Genomic DNA, 14817 nt, shown 5'->3' on the forward strand with positions numbered 1-14817 from the left:
GCTGAATGCAGAACTATTCTAACTTAGTTATTTAACTATTTTTTTTTATTCAACGAATAACTCAAGAATGTAAAATTCTAATTATTGAACATACATAATTTTGAAAACGCTTCTGAGAAAATATAATATTATAAGTAACCAATAGAATTTTTTTTGAAAAAGTAAGACACCGCTACCGAGAGTATTAAGAGCCATTAGTTAAAATTGGTCGCAATTAAGTATGGCGAATATAGCATAGTGGTCTATGTACATGGGCGCGAAACCCGTGAGATGCAGGTCCGATTCCTGTTGGGTGTCTTACTTATTCAAAAAAGATTTTTTTCTATTGGTAATAATATTATGTATTATATATTATGACACCCACGGTGGCCGCGCGGCTTAAGCGTTGGACTATCACGCCGTGGGTCCCAGTTCGAATCTTGGGTCTGGCAAGTACACATATTGTTTTTCAATTTGTGTGTGAGTCAGGGTATGGACCTAATAGGTTGAGCAAGTGGCTGACATCCATTTCTCGTAAAAAACAAAAATCTGTTAATACAAACCTCTAATCTGTGGAGGCCCATATGATCCTATTAGGATCGGACATGGTCGGAAAAAAAATATTATATTTCCTCAGAAGTGTTTTCAAAATTATCTTAATCATAATCTAACTAACATTTGAAATTTTGGAGGAGAGAGTTTTTTGAAACAATTTACTGAAATTATTCATTATTTGTATGGATAAATGTACGCATCATAATTTAGTAGGATTATTGATGAAAACAATGGTGCATACACTTATCTATATAAATAATAAATAACCGAAGTAGGCTGTTTCAAATTTTTTTTCTGCAAAATATTTCATATTGAGTTAGAATAGTTCTGCATTCAGCTGACAAGATCAAAAAACAATCCTCAATGTCGAATTATCTGGAAATACTGAATTATTACCTGCCGGTAGTCTAGTATTAGTACTGTAATATACAATTCTTGGAGATATTGCGATTCTTGCTACACACGAATAAACCAGTGTAGTGCTGTCTATTTTCTCGCGTTGTTCTACCAGAAATGAAAGCCGTAGGCCTGTTGCCTGTCTTGTCGGTCGAGCCGAGCTTACTTATGGCATCAATTTGACCCCCCGCGATCCTACCACACGACCACCTGGATATCTGTTTGAACTGTGAACTTTTTTGCTTATACTTTACATGTACTATGTGCGAAATAAATAGATAATCTACGGTATTTATTACGAGGTGCATTCTATTGTTTTATGGCTTTGCATGCTTAGCTGGAACGGCCGTGAATAGTTGAAGTATCATTGAATCTACGCCATATTATTATTCTACACATTACATCAGCGATTTCCAAACTGGAGGCGTGAAAAGTTTAATACAATTAATGTAGCCACAGGTTTGCAGTTTGCAAATGAATAGTTTATAAAACGACCGCTAGTTATAAACTACACAAAAAAACAGTCCGATAAAAGGTTGTTTGCAAACCTGTCTGAAAATATGGAGTCTAATTTTAGAATACCTCACTTCTATACTACTGTGAAGCGCGCTGGCTGTCTCGTGAAAAAAATAAATAAAAGGGTCAAATCATAATGTTGAAATTTGAGGCAAATTTGTTTAGGAACGACAATTTTGTTGATTTGGTTGAAATTAAAAAAAAATGATTGAATAAATCAATGCAAGGACCACTAATGAGTTCACTGATTTAAAAAGACAAAGTGAAGGCATTCATAAAAAATTGGAGCTTTGGAAATCAAAATTACAAAAAAAAAAATAGGTTCACCATGTCTCCACTTTTAAATGATTTCTACGCCAGATATATTAAAATAAAATAAAATCCATTTACTGAGTTCTTTGTTAGTATGATAATGCACTTTTCACATTATTTTATTAATAGTAAAAACACGTCTTTTCGCTGCTTTGTTTCGGGGCTAGTAAATATTTCATATATGTGGTTGAAAGATACTGGCCTGGGGGCTCGCTTCAGGACGTGGGGTCCATGATAGAATCCATTCGTCAATGAACGATGATGCATTTGGATTGACTATTATTGAAATTGATTGTGCTAATAAACAAGCATATTCGCCGCATGAAAAACAAATTAATTAAAAATGAATATAATATAAGTACTTAGGTAGTAAAACCTTGTTTGTTTTTATATAATTTTTTTTCATTTTTGTATAAGTACATTGTTGACTATTTAAAAGGGTGTCTGTATTATTTAATAAAATAAAGGGGGGGGGGAGGCGTCAAGATTAATTTTTTTTAAAAGGGAGGCGTAGTAACATAAAGTTTGGAAACCACTGCGTTACATAATATCTAAATTGTAAATTATTAAGTTGAATATACACAATTTGAAAACATCTAATGCGTATACCTACACATTAGAAAAAATCATTTCGTAAGAAAAAATACTACACCCGACGGGACTATATCTGATGGATTCGCGCCAGTATGCTTTTCCAATTAACGTACGGGCATCTTAGTTAATTACGACGATTTTAACTAGTATCTAATTGATACATGAAATGCTTATCGAATTGCGTTATAATGTTGGCTTAACTATTTTTTTAAATTAAGGAATTAATTGATACTTACAGTTAAAAGGATACAAGCAAAATAATATAGATATGTTTTTACTGGTTAAATGTTACAGAGTTCTCACAGAGTTTTCATTGAGATACATTGTTATTATGTGGGTGTGATATTTTAGAGTGAGTCGAAAAAGTTTCCAGCCTAAATATCTTCCAAAGGAAAGATGCTGAGGAATAAATAAAAGTCACAGATTTCCATCGAAGATTCTGAAGCGGATATAAGCGCTCGGTTGTATACCAACAGTAAATAGGGTGGAGCCTAATAACTAAAAATGTAATCGAATCGTTTCTTGGAAGAAAGTGTCCAAAGCAAGGCCTGACCAAAAACGATGCATAAGTGCGAGTGAGAAAGTATTCGGCACCCTTATAATCTCTGCGACACGCGCTAGAGTACGGTAAAAGGTTTACAGATGTGTGAGATGATTTGCTGTGGTGTCGCCGCCAAATCTTAGATTGTTGCTTAACTAAGCCTCGATAACCTGCGAGCGCGTGTTGCTGAAATTTATACTTTTTGTGTTAAACATAAAGTCAGTGGTAAATATGTTTAGTTAATTAAGTAGAAAAGATGGTTCTGTGTGTTTTATTAAAATGTGATAGCAGTACTTATAAGCAAGAAGATGGTATTACGTTTCATATGTATGTTGATACATGTTCGTGATAATTTATTTGTATATTATTATATATTTTAACATCAGTGACCTAGTGTTCCTTTAAAATAACTTAAATTATGGATATCTTTACCTAATGGTTGCATTTTGACCGCTTAAAATTACTTTATAGCGTAAAAAAAATAGAAAATTATATTTTAATTCTGTGCGTCTAGCGTGCGTAGCGAAATGGTCTATGGTCTCAAACATTTGTGTACGAATGCGTTCGCTCTACCACAAACCAAACGCACGGCACGCAGCTTCATTTAGCAATGCAATGGGTGGCTTCTAGATGTATCTATAGTCTAAGGTCCAAAGAGTTGTTTTTCTTTCATCAATCGGTGGATACATTGTAATCGTGTTTGCTTATCTGTTTGTTTAATTCACCTAAGTTTATCTAAATAGAATATTTCTGGCTATCATATTATGAGAGAATGAAAAGTTACGTGAAGATTTTTATCGTTCAACAATTTAATAAACTATTTTAGAAACTATTCTAAGACTAATTCACAAGATGAATGTAACAATATTTTATTAATCATACACAATTTTAAAACACAATATACTAATTACTATATACTGTTCCGGGTAGCAGACGACAAAGATAAGATCGCATTGATGGTGACCGACCTCCCTTAGGGGATGGCACAATAAGAAGAAGATATACTACCAGACAAATATTAAAAAAAAATACTTCACCCAGTAGGATTTAAACCTGCGCACCCCGGGTATTCGTGACCATGTGTTCCGAACAGTTTCGGTATGGTCACAAATTGATAATTTGTTAACACATTAAAACTATGATTTAGTCATAAATATTTTTTATGCATTTAGATAAAATTAAATAATAAATTGCATAATAAGGCAGGAATGATCCTTTAATGAATTCACATTTTATAACGTTTTTTTTTATTGTAAGTTTATCTTTGACTTTTCATTTAAAATATTTTATTTTTAATGTTTTTATATACTCGTATGCACCTATGTATTGATTTATTGATAAGCCCATAATAGCCGAGCGGCGATTACGCGTCAGGCTTGTAATGACGTGGGTCCCACGTTCGAATCCCGGGTCTGGCTAAAATTCACATGTTGTATTAGGCACACCCACATAACAGAATAATAAAATCAATTTTATTCCAATAGGGTATCCCCTAATACACTATATTTTGACGCAGGGTTTTGAATGTGTGAGTGTCCTACGAAAATGGACCGCACATTATACACCTGCAATACCAACACCAATAATGAATGAGCGTCAATGCAGAAACCGAGTGCAGTTGTCAAACCAAAGGACAAGCGTATTCTTTACACGTGTTTAAGTTTATCCCATATTCTTCCACACTCGAGATATGTTGCCCGTTACTTTACACCCGTTAGGTATTTCAGTTCTCATTATTCTTTTGGGTTCTCTGGGCACACCTAATAGGTTGAGCAAGTGACTAACATCCATTTATCGTCAAACAAAAATCTATTAAGAAACCTCTTCGTGAGGCTGGCCAAATCCATATAGGATCATAGACCCAATTAATATTATATTATGTAAACGACATTAAGATGTAAATTATCAATTAATTCGATTCGTATTTTTCCACTAGGTTTCCTCTGGTAGGTGGAATATTTACATTGATGTTTGAAATTTACAGACGAGGTGGTCAATAATAAAATTAAGGAAATGATTTTGTGTTTGGATTCAGATATTATGAAAGCTTTAATTTTTTAATTCATGCTCCACCCTGTAAGGCATTCAAGCCTCCGAGCCTATACAATTTATCATTTTCTCTTCATATAAATAAAACGCATATTATTATTTTTATTGATTTGATTCATTGTACGTAAATTAAGACATAAAAGTAATAAATCATGCTTAAAGTACCTGGCGGCCCATGCGCGTCTGGTAAACGATGTCATGGGAAAAAATACATTTTAATTATAATTGATGGTCCTAAAATGAACAGTGCTAAGATCCGTGAGATGACTGTCATTAGGGAAGCGGTAGGGTTACCAACCTAGAAGGTGTTAATTAAATTCCATTCATTATTGATGTTTAATTATTTAGAGTTCACATTTTTTAATATGCGTTAGTCTTTAATGATAAAATATGCTAAGATTATATGGGAAATAAGAAATTTAAATACATTAAGAGCTGAACACGATTCTACTCATCTTTGATATCAAAAATTGTCAAAGGGTGACTATAAAATTTACTTAAGTACATACCTACTATAAAATTACTATGTCTCGTAGTCAACTCTGATCATATCCTTATGAGTCAGTCGGATAACGATTCCGGCCTCTTTAGGGTACCGGAGGTAGTTTCTTTAAGTGATGATAGTTTTGGAGGTGTCTTTAGGTATGTTAGTTGATTTTGTTAGGTACTTATATTTAATTGTATTTTAAAAAGCTAATCATAGAATGTGTTTATTTTTATTTCTTGTTTAATGTTTTTCTTTTTATCAACTATTTATCATTAATTATTATTATTTATCAATAATTATATGATCTAATTAACTATTTTTTTATTCAACGAATAATTCACAAGATTTAAGAATGTAACATTCTTTTTATTGAACATAAATAATTTTGAAAACACTTCTGAGAAAATATATAACCTATAGAAAAATCTTTTATGAAAAAAATACGATACCCAGCCGGAATAGAACCCGTGTCTCTCGTGATTCGCGCCCACGCACATCGACCACAATGCTATAGGCATCCATCTAATTACGACAAATTTTACCTAATGACTCTTACAATATCCTCTGAATATTTATTTAAACAGTGAAGTGTAGGTATATCTAGTCTAGATCGTGACCTCCATATAATTCAGTCATTTTCTGAGCAACCAAGACTCCTCGCCCCCGGTCCATTGCCTCTGATGGAATAGTGAAGGTTGCCCCCAGTAAGCTCCTTCACTTGGCCGCTCTTGCGCGCCGAAGTTCTTCCTCTGCTTCGCCTTCCTTGGAGGCTACCCAAAATCACCAGCTAGTTATCCGTTCCGCGCCGAAAAATATGTTCAAAAAACTGTAGAATACACATTGTCAAGCGCCGTTCCTGTGTTTGGAGTTTTTGGATTATTGATTGTGTATTTGTGTATACGTTTTGGCTAATATTATTTTAAGTAGTTTAATTGAACGAATTTGTATGTAGATTAATTACGCTATAGTATCAAACTTTAAGCATTTTTTTGAAGTTATACTTTTGGGGCGTTTGGTAGAGAGTAAAATTGAGAGCTGCGCGCGCACACGGTTACGAAAGTGCGCGACAGTATGAAGTTAATTGCGAATCAGCCAGTTATATACAAACGCAAGTTTGATAGTAGAACGAATTTGTTATTGTCGGCCATTTGCACTTCCTTACGTAAACAAACGATTAAACGACTTGAGTGACATTTTGTACTTTAAAAATAAAAACAACGAGAAACCATTATATAATTTAGTAATATAAGTTAAAGTGTATAGAAATAAACCAACGGCGCTCCAATAAGCGGCTCTTTTTCTTGAGTATGTAATTTAACAAGCTAATACGTTCCGAGATAATACGAGTATATAATTTAACAAGCTAGTCGAAGAATCTAGGTTATCACAAGTTTTGTTTTTGTTTTGTTACGCCAAAGAAGTCTAACTTCTAATGCGCGTATATAAGTACACACACCGATTTTTTGAAATCTTGTTACATTTCCATGGAGAAGTCATTATCCACTGTTAATACATCAATGATACCTACTTAAGAAGTCATTAGCTTGGATAAGACGTCTCTCATGATCGGTGACAGCACATCTGATAATGTCATTGATACTTTCGCATTTACTATCCATGGCGGCCATGTTATTTTGATTTTAACATTTTGTGAAAAAGGGAACAGAAAACCGACAAATGGAATTCTGCGAAAAACGTGTTTTTATTCCAAGTATTGATAATAATATAAAACGCTCGGCGCTGGCAAAGGAAATTTCATTTCCGCCGAGTTTTTCCGAAAATTCCGTAGCTATCTAAAATGGAATTTGGAAGGAATGCCTGCCGCCTGTGATATTGTGATTTTTTTCTTGGGCGAACCGCATTTGAATGTTTTTATAGCTATCGGCTACGGTCGTCTATGTGTGGTTGCTTTGTCGACTTATTATATTATTCTCCAATACAAACGTTTTCTCATATATTTTGTAACATATAAAATAATCACATTTATTGATACATATTGACTGACGAAGCGTTATAAAAATTCGATTTAAATTTAAATGTCTTATGCAAACTTTGTCAGAACTCGAGCGACCGGGTTTTCATTTTGTCTTCTTCTCTATGTCAAGATTGTAAACATTGTCCGGAATACTCTTCGTCCATAATTCTTCAACCAAGGTATATATTAATTAATATAAATGTATGTATGTAAGTCATGCCCTCTACATTCTGAAGTGGGCCCCCGGGTTAAAGGCAGTGTGACGCTCTATAGTAGCGTTTTCCAAATGGTGTTCACAGTAAAATTAAGGGTATTTAGTATATACTTACATCCATTTGAATTGTCGAATATCAACACACAATTAAAATTTTCATCGCTCAATCACATATTTCAAAATATGTAGGCTATAGAAATCAGAGAAAAAAAGCACACTTGTCGGGTATACTTGGGGGAAACATGAAGATAAGATGACAACGACACACTAAATCGATGAAATTTTAATAGCTCACTGACAATTTAAAATTCAGCGACGAGTTTAAATTATGTATTCATCAAAAATCATTAGATAAAATTAGTTTTTTTTTAAAACAATCTATATTATTTAAGTATATCTATCTATAGGTACCTAATTCAATACTAGAAAAATATTTTTTTAAATTATCTTATTATTAATTATTACAAAAATATTATGCGCTACGCTTCTCGAGCCTACCGTATTGCATACATTTCGGTAGATGAGGCCGAGGTCACGTGACACAACGGTCATACAAAATAAATCTGAATTTGTAACAAAACAATCGTATACATACAACAGTTGAAATCAGATGGCGCAGTTGCATATTTTTTACCTTTGATACAAATTATAAATTCAACATTTGAAGATCTTTACGACAGATCTTTTACTTTATAATGTCTTAAGTCTTTTTTTCTTAGAAGGTAGGCTGTAAAAAATCACCTAGTATAGAGCCTTTGTCACTGCAGTTTGCTCAAATTCATGATTGAATTGTTTCACCATAATAATGTTTTAATATTCAAGTTAAAATAACTTTCGTTTGATTGTGCTCACATATTTTTGGCGACAACCCTATTCGAGAAACATCATTAAAAGATCTGAGCAGATACTCAACCAAACTAAGTACCTACCTATAGAATAATAATATGAAAAGTAGATGAGGTGGAAAATGCGTCGCTGTACTTATTACGCCTACCTCACTGTTCATTAGGAGCGAAAAGTGCTTTGGTCTTCCTACCTACTTAGCACGTTCACTTTTGCAGTAATTCAATTTATTATAAAATATCATCCATTTTATTATCTCACCCTAAAATTAGTGTCGCAGAACATCGTCATCATCATCAAAACTGACACTACAACTCAAGGCGTGTCCTCTCTCCTATTTTTGACACTATCCTAGACATACATAATTTCGAAAACACTTCTGATAAAATATTATATTATAACCAATAGAAAAAAATCTTTAAAAATAAACACCGCGCAAGAATCGAACCTGCATCTCTCGGGTATCGCGCCCACGCACATTGGCCATAATACTAAAGGAGTCTTAATTACGATACATTTTAACTAATGCCTCTGAAGTGCTTTTTAAATTGAGCTACATTGGCGATTGGATTTCGTATTTTAAATTAAAGTAGGTATTAGTTTAATTACTAACCGACGTCAGAAGTGTTTTAGAAATTATGTACTGTCATTTCCCTCCATTTTCGGGATGGATTTTCGTCTGGATTCAGGACTTGGAGGTGGACAAATAACACACCGGAATTGTGGTGGGAACGACGAGTTTTATTTACGTTAAATATATGCTAATGGTTACATTTTTTCATAGTTACAATTTCTTTTATATGAAGCGCGAGTTAACGACGTTTACTGTTTGGCCGTCTGGCGCGTATTACCCGCCATCTTGTGTTTCACTTTCAGCGAGAAGCGTTGTCGAAAAACGGCGACAATTGCGACGTTGCCGATATGTTTAAACGGCCGTGATTTACAGCATTTCCAGCTCTATTATTATTTATTTTCGTAATCAACCCTTTCTATTTGTCGATTTGGTATCGATTTGGGCCTCTCCAGATTCACAGAGACATCCCCAAATGGAGATCATTTGGGAATGTAACAGTACGTTCAATAATTAAAATGTTACATTCTTAAATCTTATGAATTATTCGTTGAATAAATAAATAGTTAATTATTTTCCTAGACATTTTAGCCTGCTATCACGGGAGTTGGTTTCTAATCATGGCGTCCTAAAGAATTTAAATTTATATGCGCCTGTCAATTACCTAAGTGGTCGCAGCCATGACCTATTCTGGGTAAGCGCATCTATTCTATACGTAAGGCTGCTATCGATGGTAGTTTATCATATTTATGTATTGGGGGTATTATAATTGTTACAATAAGTAAACCGTCAGAACTGACACGAGTGGCCCCCAAGAATCCCTGTCACTCGCCAATCATCTTGCATCATTCCAGGTCATACCAGCATCCCATAGTTTAGATAGTATTATAGTATACCTACAGATGGATTGAAGAACAGGCAGTCCAGATTGTCGTTCTCTTTAGGTGTCCAGGTTCAATGTCACCTCTTAAGTCTCTGTGATTTGACTGATTTAACTGTGACTAATTCTACAAAAATGCCCACGGTAGAGGACTGCGGTGCAAAAAATTCTAATTAATAAATGTATATTATTAAAAAACAAAGCTAAAATAATACTTACAGACAAGACTATGTGAAGAGATTATCATGTCAGCAGTATGATGCCGAAGATTAGAAGCAATAAAGTTGATCTTTGTTGCGACCAAGTCGGATTTCCGTTGACACCTTGGATATTCCCGAGGATGTGGTTTGTATCCTGTTCAAGTCCAAGCTTATAGAGCTTGACGACGGATCCATAGTGTCCAATCAAAAATTGACTGGTGTAGTGGTCAGGCGTCAAAGCGGTTACCTCCAACCGCCATTGCACATAAAGAAAACTACAAATATTACTGCCTGCCCTTGTTCGATGCGTCCTACGTTTGCTGCATCCAGCATCATTTAATGTATTGTCCGCTTCCTCAGTAATAGTTTTTATGTGGTGGGATAGTACAGTTTACGAATCCCTGATCTATAGAGTCGAAATGATCATTACCAAAGATAAGATTGTTTGAATTGTAATTTTTGTAATGTCGCGGTTGGCTGGCAAAGTAGGTGCGGTGTAATTCAAATACTGCATACGATTTGATTTAGTTGTAAATTCAAGTCTACAATACCAACCTTTGAAATTTTGAATTATATAGGTAAGGACTTGAATAAAAATCAGTAATTTAAACTATCTGTAAAATTTCATTATAGCCAAAAAATCCTCTCCAGAATTCAAAGAAGTATTATTCCAGCCTGGATTGTGGAAATCCACTCATTCCTTTTATCCCTGAAAGTGTTGCCGAATTTGGATCTTTTGATCACTTTCTGGGTTATATAATTTACATTCCCAGATACATACTCTTAGATACTTAATAGTTTATGGAATAGCCATTTATTTATGGTGTAGAGTGTAGACTGTAGATCATATAAATTAAATTCTATAATATCCTCCATAAGAGAAGATAAAGAAAACGTACCTTATGCAATGATGAGACTGCTTTAACCACGTTGCAAAGATTCAGATTCTTGGGGTGGATGGAGAGTGAGATATTGGTGTATTTTTGTCAGAAACGAAGAGAATGAGAGCAGACCATGAGCCCTTTCTTCACATAACTTAGGGTGAGAATGTGACGTTTGATTTCGCCCTGCTATATGCTATAACTGCCTAAAGAGAGCCTTAAATTGGCGTACCTTTTCTATGAGTCAAAAGGATTCTGGCATTCTGAGCAGCCACTAAATACAATTCATATGACACGTGTGCATATGGCAACACTATGAAATGATGGTAAGAAGACTATTTATTCATTGCAGAGAAGAAGCGGTGTATAGAATGAAGAAAAAAACAAATTTTATAAAGTAGAAGATCCGGTAAAATATCTTTGTATCTTCGTCATAATGGAATACTCTTCTTGGTCGTGCACTCATGGCTGAGGATCGTAACCATATTTGAATTTCGCCATCCTTTGAGCAACCAAGACTTTCCAATGGAATACTGCACAGCCATAAACAAAGGCTGACTATATTCAGACCGTGGCACTGAATTGAGAATTGCGATAGTAGTGCTAGTTAATGATTGTCTTCGAATGCAATGCGGCAATACATGAAACATTTTGATAGCATGTTTCGTTCAAATTATTACCATTTATTCAATATATTATGCAACAATCATAGTTGTAAAAAAAAAGTCCCGCATACTATCTCGCCGAACTAAAAGCACTCTTTACAAGACACTTGTAAAGCCAGTGCTCACCTACGCATCGGAAACCTGGATATTAACTCTGCGAAATGAACGAGCCGTGAACATCTTTGAAAGAAAAATTCTCCGCCGTATATATGGACCGATCAGGGATGGCACCAATTGGAGGAGAAGATATAATGCTGAGCTCTACGGGCTGTACAAAGATTGCAGCGCAGTTCAATCAATTAAGATTGGGATACTGCGATGGCTAGGTCATGTGCACCGTATGAATGACAATAAACCGGCAAAGAGAATGATGTCCAGCAATCTAATAGGACGTAGAAGAAGAGGGAGACCAAAGATTCGCTGGTTGGATGGAGCTGCCAGTGACTACCGTATTCTGGGGGTACCGAATTGGAAAGCGGCCACACTGGATAGGGACAGGTGGAGGGAGCTGTTGGAGGAGGCCAGGACCTACACCGGGTTGTCGCGCCCCTGATGATGATAATCATAGTTGTATACGAAAAGTTTTCCATATTGCAATCGATGCTTGAGCAATAACTACCACTACAATCGAATTTTACGGTGTCGTGTCACGGCCTAACTATGGTGGACCTTGCCCTAAACTGTAGTTTGTGGATTCGAACCCGCAGCTGAATCAAATTCGCACGTAATATCACATGTTATTGAATGAATGCGTTCCTCGTAAACAGTCTGTAAAGATAACATCTAATCTGCTTCTCCAGAAAGCGAAACGACAATTTCCATTTTCCATGTCTCATATTTTAGTAGTCATAGAGTTATGTAATCATTTCAGCTCTTTTAAATTTTCTATGATGTTATATTTTGTTTTATTCGAGAAAAACAAAGAACATTTATTTTTATTGTTCTGTAATATTACGAAAAAAGCGAAATAAGACAATAAAAATAATATCATGAAATAAGGACCTCACGTCGAGAAGGAATAAAGTAGAAAAGTTCATTAGAGATTTTATTAACTTGGTTTCCTTAGTTGCCAGTAAGAAAGAGTAAGGTATATTGTGAGGCGTATAAAAATAGCCTACAGGAAATCTGCTGCATTTTAAGAAAGCAAAATAACAATCATTTTGTAATACGCGTATCTATGATACATTCTGTGTTTTATATTATATAAAGAAGATTGCAAAATAAAAATATCTACTATTTTTCTCTGAAAGATTCCTGCTAAAGTTTTTTTATCTTTCAACTATCGTTTCCCAAACTGACGGCATGCTATATAGGTAGTACCTACGACTTTAGGCCGAGATGCACAGTATGACCACGAATTATTTCTTGCATATTAAGAAAGTACATCTTACGTATCATCCACACCGTTGAAATTTAATTATTTAAATATACGCCATATTAATTTCGTACAGAATATTCTTGCCATGTCAATAAAAAATACACGAATCACTGTAGGTAGGTATACAATTTATGCAAACCACTGATAAATTCAATATAAAATTATTTTACGTTTATTATGAGTATAGGGTGGGCAAATGGTTGGCTAGGGCCTCAATGAAATGCACTAATGCCAATAGGTACATTTCTATAAAGTGTTGAGATGCTACTCTACAGATGGCCAACAAATCCTATCTCTAGCCTCCACGCGGCGTCCCCTGGGCAATGCAGATGTGGTGTGTCTTGTGACAGTATAACTCATCTGTAGCTAATAGAGAAGGGTGAAAGGCGAAACTCTGGCGCCTTAAAACGAGAGACCCCTTGGCTACGGGAAGGAAAACCCAGACAGAAAACCACACACCAACCCGTTTGGACAGCGTGGTGTGTTATGTCCAAATACCCCCATGGAACAAGAACAAAAATCTCGGCCCTTATTCTCCGGAGGCCAACCTGACACTGATCACGGCAGCAATCAGCAAGGGAAGGCAGAGGGTGCTAAGAATCCCCGGAAAGACGGTAACGGCTGCCTACCGATGACCATTGCCACTTATAACGCGAGAACATTATCCAGCAACGCCAAACTTCTAGAGCTCGAAGAAGAACTCGAAAAAATCCATTGGGATGTGGTCGGGCTCAGCGAGGTAAGACGACAAGGAGACGATATCGTCAATCTCCACAGCGGACATGTACTCTGTTATAATGGGACTAAGACCGGACGCACAAGCGGTGTCGGATTTTTAATCCACAGACTCTGGAAAGATCGCATAGTTGAATTTGATTTCTCCTCAGATAGAGTAGCAAGTTTAACACTTCAGCTCAGCAAAAGATACCAGATTCTGCTTTTGCAAGTTTATGCGCCCACTCAAAACTCACCTGATGAAGAAGTGGAGGAGGTATATGAAGAAATCAGTACGTTGAAAAATAAACGGAAATGTCACTTCACTATCATCATGGGGGACTTTAATGCACGAATCGGATCTCAACACCAGGATGATGTAGCGGTCGGGCACTTCGGACATGGCACCAGGGATGGCCGAGGAGACATGTTAGTGGAGTTTGCGGAAAACCACAATCTCTACATCATGAACTCATTCTTCAAAAAAAAGCCTTCCCGAAAATGGACATGGCGAAGCCCAGCAAAACGAACCAGCGAAATCGACTACATCCTCACCGACAAGAAGGATATTTTTCTAGACTGCACAGTCATTAACAGATTTAATACTGGCAGCGATCACCGAATGGTGAGGTGTAAAGTACGATTTAACATCAAACGTGAGAGATCCAAACTGATGCAAAAGCCCAGAGTCCGCAGAGGCTTGAGAAGCAGAGTCGAATTCCAACAAGAGCTGGAGAACAGACTAGCGGCTTTCCAGGCTGAAAATGACCCCATCTCCTTACAAAACACCGAGACAATAACAAAAATCATTGTAGAATCTTCGGAAGAGACAGACGCTGCTGTGGTTGAACGAGTAAGCAAACTTTCAAAGGAAACGTTGGATCTTATGAAGCTGCGTAGGAGTACGAAAAGCGAGCAACAAGTTGCAAATGATCTCGAGTACTCCACGCTGTGCAAAACTCTACGTAAAAACATACGAGAAGATCTTCGTAAGTTCAATATGAACCTTGTAGAATCAATTGTTGCGTCAGGAAGGAGCTTACATAAGAACAAGCAGCATCTGTCGA

General features: G+C 35.8%; 1 protein-coding gene across 1 annotated transcript in view; it reads left to right on the forward strand.

Annotated features, from left to right (window-relative positions):
- NetA (Netrin-A) overlaps positions 1-14817 on the forward strand; it is a 566225-nt gene that overhangs the window by 68020 nt on the left and 483388 nt on the right. The window lies entirely within an intron of this gene.

Source organism: Rhyacophila brunnea, unplaced genomic scaffold (genome assembly GCF_057557595.1).
Source record: "Rhyacophila brunnea isolate RB1 unplaced genomic scaffold, BYU_Rbru_1.0 scaffold_9, whole genome shotgun sequence".
NCBI classification, from domain to species: Eukaryota; Metazoa; Arthropoda; class Insecta; order Trichoptera; family Rhyacophilidae; genus Rhyacophila; species Rhyacophila brunnea.